The sequence below is a fragment of the Delphinus delphis genome, chromosome 3 (assembly GCF_949987515.2).
Source record: "Delphinus delphis chromosome 3, mDelDel1.2, whole genome shotgun sequence".
NCBI classification, from domain to species: domain Eukaryota; kingdom Metazoa; phylum Chordata; class Mammalia; order Artiodactyla; family Delphinidae; genus Delphinus; species Delphinus delphis.
Genome location: NC_082685.1, coordinates 104431628 through 104446052, shown reverse-complemented (window position 1 = coordinate 104446052; position 14425 = coordinate 104431628).

Below are 14425 nucleotides of genomic sequence, written 5' to 3'. Positions count from 1 at the left end.
TTGTTGAATAAAACTGGCCATTGTAAAGCTAGCACAAATTCTACTACCTGCTGCTCAAGCCCCAAATGAATCCTGTGACAGATTCCTGGTGCCACACTAGTGAAAAGCCTTGAGAAAAGCAATGGGGAGGAAGGACGGTTAAGGAACCACTGGAGAACATGCTTTAAAGGAAGGTTAACAGCACATAGGGCATGCTGGTAAAAGGCTGTTGAGAGAAGTAATACATGTCATTAATTAATTATTTTGAGCCTCAATTTTATCATCTGTAAATGGAAAGTTTTAACCTAAAATGATTAATAAGATCTCTTCTTCGTCTCTAAAGTTCTAAGAGTCTCAGAAAAACTTAAATGTCTATGATCTAAAATAGGGAAAAGAGTTGTTCTAGACTATTCCAGAGAACAAAATCAGAAGTAATTCATGGAAGTTAGAGGGGGGAAATTTTTATTATATTTTAAAGTAGAAATTTCAGATAACTAAAACAGAAAATAGAGCTAGATAATCAAATATTAGGGATCTTTTTTTTTTTTTTTTTTTTTTTTTTTTTTGCGGTACGCGGGCCTCTCACTGTTGTGACCTCTCCCGTTGTGGAGCACAGGCTCCGGACGCGCAGGCTCAGCGGCCGTGGTTCATGGGCCCAGCCACTCCGTGGCATGTGGGATCTTCCCAGACCGGGGCACGAACCAGTGTCCCCTGCATCGGCAGGCGGACTCTCAACCACTGCACCACAAGGGAAGTCCTAGGGATCTTTAAACACATGAGCAGTGGTTAAAGTAGGAATTGGAAAAGTGAGTTCTATCATCACATCCAGCTTCTACCATATTTATTCATGTTAAAGAAAGAATTGCTAACATTATGTATAAATTTACTTGAAATCAGAGGTTCTCTACCTGAGATCTATGGACCCCAAGTATAGGGCTTCAAAGGATAAACCTTGAAATTATATATAAAAAAAATTGTGCACATGTGCATTTTTCCGGGGAGGAATATCCTTCATTTTCATCAGATTCTCTGATTTAAATAATACTTTCTTTGATGTACAAAAAGCTAGAAGATAAAGCCAGTATATGAAATAAGATATTTCTTTAAAGGGTTTTATTAAAAAACATTTATCTGCAGGCATTTTTTTTACTAAATGCTTTGTGACAGAGCCTATTTTAAATGAATTTGTAGATTAGATTTGAAAAACGACCAAGTGAATGTAGTGATTAAATATCTAACAACTTTTAAAATCATATCTGATAAACCAAGATAGATGAAAATATTTCTGTCACCTGGTTATCTCATCATGTTTGACTTTCTTATCTTGTTTTGGTATGCACTATAAAAAAAGATTTAGATAATTATTCCTGAACCCTTATTTTCAGCTTTAAGTATGATAAGTCTTTTTAGCCTCCTAGTAATAAAAATATAGTTAGAAAAATTCTGATTTTGAACTAATATTGCCAAAAGAAAGCAAAACACCAATATGACAATATTCTTTCTTGCAATGCATGTATGTATGTGTGTGTGCATAATATGAGAAATAGAGATGTGCTACCTATTTGTTAAATTACCTGAGAGCATGTACTTGTCTACCTATTTAAAAGAGCAAGAATAGGCCTGAAGGAATGTTAGGCAAAGAGGTCAACCTTCCTTGATATTCCATTTAATTTGAATATCATTGGCAATGCAAAATAAAGACAGTACTGCCAAAGTCAATATCCCAGATCTCTATGTCTGTGCAGCAGCTTTCTCTGTGCTAATAGTGTTTATGCCATCTGTCTGTTTTCAATTAAAGTCCATTTTTGATTCAATGACCAGATGTTCCACATTGTGGGGCCGTTTTGTTACCCTCTCCCTATAACTCAAAATTAGTGTGTTTACTTCAGTGTTGATGCTGTTTACTTTTTCTTTTTTCTTTCTTTTTGCATTTCAGATATCATAATCAACTATCTCTTTCATTTTTTGTAGGTCATGAAATAGATTTTCTATTTCCTCCTTTAGATTTTATTGCCTACAAAGTCAGTCTTCTGAATGTGTTCATATATCTAATTTTAGTTAATGAGTTTTCATTCACAATACCTGTTTATCTGATTTTTCATATAATAGCTATATGAATAAAATTTTCAAACTTAAAAATTCTGCATAAGTAATACATTTTAAATGAAAATCACTAAATCTGTAATTCTTCAAGGAAGGTCAAAATACTGTATCAATCACTGTTTTTTCTGTGTTTTGTTACTTTTAAATATTTTCTGAATTCTATCCATAAACCTTGTATATTTCCAATCCTAACTCCTTGAAAAATCAACTTTGATCATCTTTAGGTAATAAAACCCCAAAATTTTAAAGTTTAGATTACATTATGATCTCATTTTCTCCTCAGATTTTATTGAATTTTCTAATACTGAAGGAAATTTTTCAAAACTATGCTTGATGATGGTTTTTGGGTGTTATTATTCTCAAAGCCTCGGCATGCTGCCATTTCATGAAGGATAGATATATAACAGCTGTAGTTTTTTATCTTCTATTTTGTCATTGGCATCAGAGAACAAGTTGGAACTTCTTTGGAAATGTCCCTGTGCTTGGAATATAATCATGGGCAATTTGAATATCCTTTCTGGCATAAGGGTCAGGTTCTAATCTTATCTCATATCTATAGAGGTCTGGCTCTAGAAAAGGCAATGTTTTGGTAAAGAAGCAAAAATAATAATATTTTAAGATGTAAAACAAGGAAGAGATAATAACAACCTTTAACATATACCCCCAAAACATATGCCTGCCTACTACAGTAGTGGCTGCCTTGGTTAAGTTACTTTAGAGCAGAGCTTTTGACTAGAATAAAACCATGGATTTCAATTTCTCATTTAATTTCTCACATCATACACAGAGCCATGTATTTGAATTTTTTTAAACCTTGGTATGAAGAAAAAAATGCATATTTTGTTATCAGAGTTCATTTAGTTCCCTATTCTAGGCTTTTGTTCTCCCTCAGGGGACTCTCAGCTCCTCTAACACCCATATCCAGTGGTACCAGATTCTCCTCTGGAGTTTCCATATATCCAAATTCTTTCCACTTTAAAGGTCAGGATTAAATGTTAGGTCCTCCAAGGAACCTTATGAGCTGTTTCAGCTGAGGAATTGCCGCCTCTTCTGTACTCTTCATACATTTCTTGTGGCAGTGTACACCTAATATGATGGAATATATTGGTACATAGCTTACCTCTTTTATGTATTTTAAATCCCATGTGGGGGACAAAGTTTATCTCTGTGCTTTCCCATAACATCTATTACAATTTCAAGAATCCTTTGTGAATTGAAATGATGGATTAATTGCTCAATCTGTGCTTAGCTGAGTTTCCTTGTGCTCTGAACTCTCTCCACAGATAATACTCAACTATTTCTGATTGAATCATTCGGGTCTTGCTATGTTACAGAAATTAGTCTAATAAAATAATTCATGACAAAGTGTGAATAGCTATAAATTTTTCCTTTCTTAAATAGGCATTTTCATTTTAACTCAATCCTGATTTCATTAAACCTAAAATATTGAAAGAAAAGGATTTCCAAGTCCAAAAATAGGGTCAATAGGAGAGACTTTGGCATTAAAAGATGACACCCTATCTCATAATGTTGCTTACTTTCCTTCAGGTAAAGCTGCTACTATTTATTTTAAATCAAACTATACTTTAAATACTGTACGACTATTTACACAAAGACTATTAAAGTCTGCTTTAGATGATACCATTAAATTTCATTACAAACATTAATTAATGATTTTCAAACTTTAGCATACATAAAATAACTCACCCTTAGTTTTTTAAATACAGATTTCTATGCCCCATCCCCAGAGACTTAATTTTATAGGTATGAGTTTCAGGAATCTCAGTTTTCACAAAGACCCAGTTGCGTCTGATACTGGTAGTCAGAGGATTATCCAGGGAGAAATGCTGCTTTAGATGACCTAAAGATGATGCCCTTGACATTAAAATTTATTGCCCAAGAACAGTGATTAACACATTTTTATGTTCTTCAGTGACTTTATTTTTTAGTTCATCCCATTCCATAAAATATGAATATAATGTGCTGTAAAATTTTGATGCAGAAAGGATAGAAAAGAGAAGCTGAAATTTTAAGGATGAAAACATGGAGATTTAAAAAGTATGCATTTACCCACATTTTATACAAATTTTATAATTAAGAGTAAAACATAAAAGTTATTAAGAATATACATTGCAATAAAGGCATAAGCATATATTTTAAATTCACTTATTTATATGTCTAGTAAATGATGTTTTTCAAAATGAAAAGGGAAATAATATTGAATCTCATCACTGGGGATTTTTTATTAATTTTTTTGTTCCCTTTATGCGATGTCAAATCATAGATTTGAAGAACTCAGTGAGATAGTTTTCAACAATGCTATGGTGAATCTTAGAGGCATTCTTTTTCAAATTCACAGGGAAAAACTAGCATAGTGCCCTATGACTCACGAAACTTTGAGTGAATGAATGAACAAATGAATTTTTCCAAAAGTCTCATTTCAATTGTATCAACTATTGTTACATTCTCTAATCTTAAGTGCAGAGATTAAAACTCCCACTCTTGCCCATATCTTACTTCAATTTCATGGATCATGGGTAAAAATAAGAAAGATGAGAATATCTTGAAAGTCAAAATTATCTTTCTTTTTATAGTTCTTTCATTTCACATCAATTCATAGAGAAAATTCTTATCAATGCTCCACTATGTGCTAGGCATGTCTTTGGAACTGGAGAGAAAGTGACAGAGAAGATAAATAATACTTTGGTTCTCAAAGAAATTAAATTCTCATTAGAAAAATAGAGAACTAAATAAATTCTAGATAAGGAAGAAGGGAATTGACAGTGAAAGCTATGCAGATAATTAAGAAACATATAGCTGAGATCCAAAGGGAGTCCGGACATTACTCTTGATTTGGCTGGTAAAGGGAGGTAGTGCTGAGATATCAATGTCCAGGTAGTCAACCATGGTGTGACCAAAAGCAGAGCACCTTAGAGAGGATAGCCTGAAAAAATACTCAGAGTTAGATTGTTCTGTTCTGTTAGAAAAATAAAAGGAGTTAGAGTGATTAAGCATAGTGGATGAGGGGAGGAAACATGTGAAACAAGGTCAGGAGATAAGTAGAAGCCAGGTTAAATAGAACTTGTAAAACAGGATAAGAAGTTTGAACTTTGTTCTATGACCAATGGAAGTTACTGAGAATTTGGGTTTAAAGCAAAAGAGTGGCACGACCTAATTTACATTTTAAATAAATTCTGCTAGCTGCTCCTCAAAGAAGCAGTTGATAAGAGGACAACCTGAAAGGCAAATTAGGGGACTACTAAAGAAAGGCAATGATGGCTTTGACTATGGTGGTAATTCCAAGATTAAATGAAATGGACTAATTTAGAATCTATATAAACAAATTTAGCATATACTTTCAATTAAATAAACCACATACTTTTGATAAAGCAGATACGACCTGATATGTATGGTGAGAGAGAGACATATAAATCATGACTTTAGACCAGCACTATTCAATAAAATTTTCTGCCATGATGGAAATGTTCTATATCTGTACTGTCTAATATGGTAGCCACTAGCCATATGTGGCTATTGAGCACTCAAAATGTGACTACTGCAACTGAGAAATGTAATTTTTTGTTTTGCTTAATTTTAATTAATTTGAATTTAAATAACCGCATGCCAGTGGTGGCTACTATACTGGATAGCACAGCTCTAGAAGCTTGGCTGGAACAAATGAGTGAATGGTAGTGCCATTTACAGAAATGAGCAAGAGTAAGGGAAAAGTAGACTTGGAATAAAAATCAAGAGTTCTATTTGGATCATGTTAAGTTTGATATGCCTAGTGGTTATCCATGTGGATATATCAAGTAGCAGGCAGAGTATGTGAATCTGGAGTCCCTGGGAAGATCAGGGATATAGCTATATATTTGAGAATTATCAACACACAGATATCATTTATACCCATGAAACTCAATGGAGTCATCTAGAGAGAGTGTATAAAAAGATTTCAATGACAAAGGGCAGCATTCTAACATGCGATAGTCAAATAAAATAGAATCCAGCATAAAACACTGAGAAAGGAAAGTCAGTCTCATCAGGTACACATTGAAATACAGCCAAACAGGGCCAAGGACCCTGCTCTTCAAGAAGTGTCGTTCTTTCCACACCAGTTTTGGAAAACACCCTCGCCCTTGTAATGCAAGCAGGACCACAATGGGGCCCAGGGTGAAAAAAAGCCTTAGCTTGATAGGCTTTAAGGTTATGGGGCAATGAATGGATTTTGCTAGGAATTTGGACCTGAAGCTGTTGCTAAAATAAAGTGTAATATTAATTTTTCATAGCTCATTCTCAAACCATGATGCAGAAACATCCATGGTTCCAGAAACAAGAAGCAGCTGGAAGATGATTTAAAACCTTCCCATTTCCCTTTCAGAAATAGCTAACTATAAATTTCTCTTAATAATAATTATGAACATAGAGTATATTTTTCTTAACAAAAACTTTGTATTACTCTTTCAAGAACAGATCCTCTAAAGGTAAACATCAAAAACCTCTGAGTTTGTGTCACACCTTAAAGTTTCAGGAGGGCCAGCTGTACACCAAGATTTGTACCACATATAAAGAAGATAATGCAGGATTTTATCAGATATAAAGAAGTTATAAGGCCTTTTAAAAAATTAAAGAGAAGTAGAAAAAAAATTTTAAGCAACAGAAAATAGCTTTATCTTTCTCACATAGGTTTTTCCTAGAATTTTGTCTGAATTCTTTTTAAAGTAATTCTCTTTGAAGTAAATCAGGTTTAATATGGGATAGTTGTGGGATTCACAATTGTGTGATATTGTTTGAGCTTGATAGAAAAGAGATATTTTTCATTCTGAGGACTTATGTATTTACTTCTATCTTCAGAAAAAATAAAAATAATATCAGTAGCAAAGGAAGATAGACTGAAAACTGCTACCACAGACTGATGAACTACATAAATATCACTCTATTATGATAAACTATCATTTGAACATACACAGAACTTTTTTTCTAGGATCATAATGAGCATTTCATAGTACATTCAGGAGTTGTTGTTCATTTTGATGTCTCTATAAAATAAATGGCAAATTTAGATCACGTTTAGAGGAAAGATACATATTGCTATCCTTTATTTAGCAAACCACCTGTTTTGTTTTCTGTGAGAAGTGGCCAGTCATATCGCTTCCATGCCACATATAGGAAATATATATACAGACATACATATACACACATACATACATATACACATGTATATACATATATTTATAAAATAATAATACTTATAAATATATAGATAAAAATAAAAAGATAGATAAGGTAGATAAATATTTAATTTCAATTTTTAACTATCTAAGCTTACCAGACACTGAAAGTGAAAGTGTGGAGATGTTCTTATGGTCTATACAACAGTGAGCATGAAAAGATTAAATAGTAAAACTTCAAGATGCTACAGCCAGAAGGCATGTTTAATTCAGGACATACCTTTCTATGACTCTGTCTAATAGGATTATTTTATACCTCTGATTCAAATTGGAAGTCATTCTCTACCCACAAAATGAATAAAATGAAAAACACCTGACTAGGACAACAGAACCAATTGATCAAATAATGCACAGACGGATTAAAAGAAGTCAATGTAAGACAGAGGTATAATAGGCTTTTGCCCAGATGCAGAAATGCAAATCAGACTATAATCAAGAGATGGAGAAAAGTGATAGCCCCAAGACAAAGGTAGTGAAGCCATGTGATAATGAACAGGTATTCTTCACAATTTCAGGAAGAAGCAAAATGTCATTAAAATGCTGTTGATTTAGACTTAAATTTAAAATCTAAATTGTAAGTAGTTACAAACAAGGAAGCTTCTTTTACTGTTATAATAATGTCAGCCCAGTGGTCTAATGTAGCAAGAGACACAGAAATGGACACCTAGAACTTGACTACAAAGAGAAAAGACAAACTTTTTATTTGCCCACATCTGATTATGAGTATTTCCACTTCTCTGATGATAAAGAATAGAAATTCTAGAATTAAAACCCAATGAATATTATTTGGAGTTGGTTACTTGTGTAATTAAAAGAATTAAATAATAAAGTTGTGTTATTATAATGTCTGGTTTAATTATAGATAATATTGTGATAATGACTTTGATCACACATCTTTAATTCTTTAAGGAAAAAGGCTACAAATAGATACACAGATATATTATAAGTCTTTTTATTGCACAAGAGTTGCCATCATAGTGTGTAAGTAAATCAAAAGAGTTTGTTTCATTACAGGTTGAATTAAAACGATATGAAAAAGAATATATATATATATATACACACACACACATATATACATATGTATAACTGAATCACTTTGCTGTACACTTGAAACATTGTAAATCAACTATACTTTAATTTTAAAAAGAAGATCAAAAGGAAATAAAAGGATGAGAAGGCAAAAAAAAGAGTTCACTTCAGTAGCAAATCTTAAAAATATAGGATGTGGATACATAAAGATAATAAATAGATGAAAAACACTGTATATTATATTTTGACTTAAAACATAAACATCCATTCACCAGTTTGATATTGGCCAGAGATAAATTGGAATATTGACAAGTCTTGGTTGATTGCATAAACCATCTCTAATGCATCATCTCCAATTTCCAGTGTCAATGTCTTTAAAGTAAAAATAGAACTTAGACACATTTTTAAAGCAATATGAGTGTCAGACCTTTCCAATTTTTACTATGTTTCTTCAGTCTTTTAAAATCATCACATAATTTTTAGTCATTTACATATATCAAGTCTTTCCAAAGCCTTCATTTTAGATTTCATTGCAATAGCTTTTTCCTTAGATATTTCATCACTTTATATTATAGTTATTTAAACTTTTGCGGTGCAGCAAGTCTTCAATCCAAGGTAGAAATAAATATTCCATGGCAAAATAGAGCATATCCTATGAGCAATACATTTTCAGCATGCCAAGGGCATTAGATAGAATATGTTATATGGAAAACTTAATTCATCTGTTAAAATGATTAAAAGAGGTTTATTAAGAGATCTACTACAGATAATTAATTAATTGATGGATGACTATATAAATGTATACATTAATATAGACAAGAATCTAATGTAAGGAATAGGTAGAAAAGAAAAATGTCACATCTTAAAAAATTGTCAAGAATTTCTAAATTAGAAAACAAGATTGGGATTCAGTTTTTTCAATATTTTTTTAAAGAGCAGGAAAATATAGTTTCTACAGTTGTTTATAACTCATACAATTATATGGGAAAAAATGTAGGAAAAAGAAGAATCAGTTTATTTCTGAAATCCACATGTATTCTCTCACTTCATATTGTTAATTTGCAGTAATAAGAAAAACAAACAAACTATTAGTATTCTTTGTAGTAAAATTGCTACTTAGAATCTGTGGTCTTCATGTGGTTGTTCTTTCTTTCTAAGCAAGATACAAAGTATAACATCCATCTGTGGTTGGTTTAACATTTTTGAGGTCAATCGTGGCAATGTTCACTTGTTTTACATAGAGATCAATTTCTCTGAACTGAAGAGAGTCCGTAGAACAAGTTCACCCACCTGGTAAGAAACTATTATTAGACAAATCCAGCCCCAGGAATCCGTAAATAGGAAAAAGCCATGGAATATTGGATATCAAGATTAGCTAATAATTTTTTTTTACTCAAACTGCTACTTAGAATACAGACAGGGTATAGATTAAAAGTAGCAGTTAATTAATTAATCCATTAATCAATAAGCATTACAAACCTGTCCCAAGTTCAGATAAACGCATATCTAGATATTTTCCTTTATTACTTACTTAGGGTAGTGAGAGAAATGGGGTTAATCATTTATATCATTAAAGTGTCTAATTTACAACAGACAAAATTAAAGTCCTTATTCTGGTCCAAATGTGATGGGCTACAGAGTGAAGAAAACATATGCTAAATTGATGATTAATATTTGTTTCAATTTTAGCAGTTTAACTTACTTCACATTGGACGAGCCCAGCATAAAGAAAGCTAAAGTTTGTTTATTTCTAATCCATAAATTTTGCATAGCTCTCACTTTCTTATTCATACATTTACCCCTCCAACCTCTTTATGTAAAAATCCAAGATAGGATGCTACAGGCTGAAGCATGGACAGTGCACCTGCTTCAACAGCACATGTTATTAAAATGAGAACAGTAACAAGAGGTCCCAGTTGGAACCATGACTGGTGCTCAAAGGCTCTGACCAAGGTCTGCCAACACCCCACCACAAATTGTCACATATCTAGATGTGTGTGTCACCTTCCCCATAGACTAGTAAGATTTTAGTCACAAATCTGGGAAGGCACTCTCCCTTTCCCAAAGGATTACTAGGTTTTTGTCTTGAAAGGAAAGAACCCTTAAAAAGCTGGACTTTAGATCAAGAACAAAGGCTTAGCCAAGTCAAAGGCAAAGAAAACCTTTATAAACCTGCCTGCTGTAAGTTAGGGCTGAGCCCATCTTTATCCACCATGAACTCTCAAACTGTGATATCATTTTCATGTCTACCAAAAGGGCTATGGCTCCTGGGCTTGCTTACATCTGCTGCCTACCTTTCAACCTAAGTCTTCCTACTGACTGTGCCTGTAACGCCTTTACACATCTGGGTCCACCTCACTATTTATTGTCTTCATGTTTCCAGTTTTCCTGTGAAGTAGGTATAGCCATTAAAAATAAAGAAGCCCTAAACTATAAGACATTGAGAAATTTAAGTTGTTAAAGAGAGCCAGTCTTTATATTTTACCTTGTAAATTACAATAGTAGATAACATCTACACTGAAGTTCATCCTCAAACGTATCAAAATCTTCATCCTCAACCACATCAAAATTATGCACTGAACTAGTGCAAATTAGAAGATTCAAAAAAGAGGGTAGAAATTTGAGGGTGTTATCAGCATACAGCAGCCAGTATCATGAAATAAACATCCTAACATCCTATAGATGTATATATAAAACATGTGATATACAATATGTGTTTTATTTATATATATAGGTATATATTTTATATATACATTGTGTATATATACATAATCATAGATATGTGTATACATACATACAATCTTACATGTATATACATATATATATATATATATATATATATACATAATGAGTTGGCATAATTCTCCATTGAAGTACACTTAACAACGAACTTTTAGAAACATGATTATCAAACAAACAAAATTTCTCAAGAAAAAACTTCCAAAAAATGCTTGTCTCCTTTCTCTAAAGGAGACTCCTTTCACTAAAATATATAACTTATTTCTTGGAATGGATACATAGGCCTTAACATATTTTGTTTAAAAGTAATACCTTCAACCAATTAAATGTATTTTCTCCCTATAAAAAGGAAACAAAATCAGGTCCAATTTGGGAGATTGTCCTGAGGTCCTCCCATAACAATTACAAAATGCAGATTTTTCTATACCCTTACTTGTTTTTATATATTTGATTTGTCAAAGTTGTCAAAGCAGAGTTGAAGTTTTCCACCACAATTGTGTTCAATTTGTTCTATATTTTTCAGTGTCATTGTCTTGTTTGCTATAATAGACATAGTCTGTGGAGACACTCAGAACTCTCTTCGTACTATTGCTCCATCCCTTGTGATCTGTATAATTAGAGTCCTCAGTTTTTTACTCAGTGAAAAGGCCTTGATAATCAATGTTTTCTGAAAATGAAATGAAATAATGAATTTTCCATAATGCCTGACATATGTTAAACATTTGAATTATAGCTATTGCCATTACATATTTTCATTATACTTTGCATGTAAAGGCTTATGAATTTTATTACTTTCATTTTATGTTTCATTTTATCAATTTAAAATTAACCTTTAGTCACTGATTTGATTGTCTTGATTTTCACTTTGCTTGAAATTAATATTTTTACTCTGGGTCCTTTTGTTTCATTTGCCCTTTATTACTAATCTTTCTGTGTCATTATGATTGGATATTATTCTTAGTGCAATGAAAAAGAATTGAAAGTTTTTAGCAAGGGAGTGACATGATCTGATTTATCTTTGTTAGAAAATTACTCTGGCTCTTAGTTAGCAAATGGACTATCAGTGATGAACAATAGGAAGCAGAGAAATGCTTGAAAAGGCGAAAAAAGAAGATACTGACTTGGACCAGGATGGGAGTAATGTTTTGGCTGGGCAGGGGGAGGAGGCCAGTAAAAGAAAGACAAGGTTCTAGGTTCCCTAAACTGAGTAATTGCGAGGCATGTGGGAAAATTTATTAAAATGAGAACAATTCAGGGGGGAATGGGTATAGAGGAATACAGAATTTTGGGGGGGGGTGTGTCCTGTTAAATTTGAGAGTTTATTTGATTTCCTAGTCAAAGAGTCATATGAAAAATAACAATTATGAATCAGAGATCTAAATTTGTCAATTGAAATTAGTGAGATCACTAGAGAGATGGTCATGTGATTGTAGAGAAAGGAGGTCATCCTGACTGCACTGCACATTTCAGTATTTGATAATTGAACAAAGGAGGAGACATCAAAGAAGACAGAAAAAGCAGCCAGAAAAGTAGAATATTCAGAAGTGTTGTGTTATGGAAGTAAAGAGAAGGAAGACTTTCAAGAAGGAAGGTACTGATAAGTAGACTTAAATAAAGTCTACAAAGTGACCACTAACTTTAGCCTAAGGAAATAGCTATGGTCTTAGTTCCAGTAGATTCAGTAGAATAATAATGAGGAGAACCTAGGGGTAAGGCAGGAATAAAGATGCAGACCTACTAGAGAACAGACTTGAGGTTATGGGGAGGGGGAAGGGTGAGCTGTGACAGGGCGAGAGAGAGTCATGGACATATACACACTAACAAACGTAGTAAGGTAGATAGCTAGTGGGAAGCAGCCACATGGCACAGGGATATTGGCTCGGTGCTTTGTGACAGCCTGGAGGGGTGGGATAGGGAGGGTGGGAGGAAGGGAGATGCAAGAGGGAAGACATATGGGAACATATGTATATGTATAACTGATTCACTTTGTTATAAAGCAGAAACTAACACACCATTGTAAAGCAATTATACCCCAATAAAGATGTTTAAAAAAAAAAAGAATAATAATGAGGGAGACCTATGTACAGATGGTTAAGCAGAGAATGGTGGGTTGATCAGAATGAACTGAAAACTTTAGAAAAGAATGGATAGAAACTGGCTCCAAGGTGTTTCCTCTCTTAGTATCACTTATCCATGCTAGGTTATCTCTTCATTCTCTTTCCTCCATATTTATCAGCATCTTGTCCCTTTAGTTCTTATATTTTACATTCAAGGAAAGTTCATCTTCCCCATTACTAATTAAATTTTGACATTGTTTTTGCTCTTTGTTTAAACCAGGATACAGTTTAACGCTATAATTGAAAATTAAATATCCTAATATTACTTTCTAAATCTTAATAAGATCAATTTTAATATCAACAAATAGTCCTTGAAACTTACCTAGTTATATTGTCATATGGCCTGGTCTCTCTCCTGTATCATAATGGGCATATCCTTTTTCTAAAATATTTTTCCGGTTCTTATAATAAATCATTTTAGAGATTTATATGTATTTCCTCTGAGTCTTCAGAATAATTTCCTCTTCTTTCAACTATTGTAATTTCCCCAGAGGCCTCATGAGATATCTAGTAAAATCTGATGGTTGACAAAATACACTAGGCAAGGCTAGCTCTTTCCCTACATATTTGTCTATTTGGGGACTAGTTGAAACCCCATCTTAAATCTACAGCCAGTGGATCGATGTATATGAACTTTAATCTAATTTCTAGTGTTTATTAGATTTTTATGTATCAAGACTCTGCTGGTCTGAAATGAACTATTTCCTCATCTAAACCAATAAAGCATCTGAAAACCTGTTGTCAGATGGGCCATGTTTTTCTGCTCTATGTGAAAAAAAATTATTGATATGTACCCTTTTTACTTGTACTTTGCTAAATGTTTTTCCATGGATTTTGTATTAGTGAGTATTCCTCCCAGAGCCTAAAAGTAAATTGACTGTGTTTCATAGAATTTAGTATTAGAGTATATTCTCATCTTGTTATCTTTGTCTATTTTTAGGTATCCCACTAAGAATTTGTGTCATTTTGAATAAGCGTTTGTTAGCCAAAAGGTATTTTAATCAGGATTCCCAAAATTCATACTCAAGCTGATCTACAAAGTATTTTTTTAATTTGGGGAATTTTAAAAGATTTGTATAGATTAGTGTGGAGAAAATACTACTATTTTAAAAATGAATTTTAAAGATCTCTTAGAGTAAAAATAAATTCACTAACAGTCTACATGCCAATAAGATAATTTATGTGAATAATTAAAATGAAATAAGAAATAAAAATAATTTATATTTATAT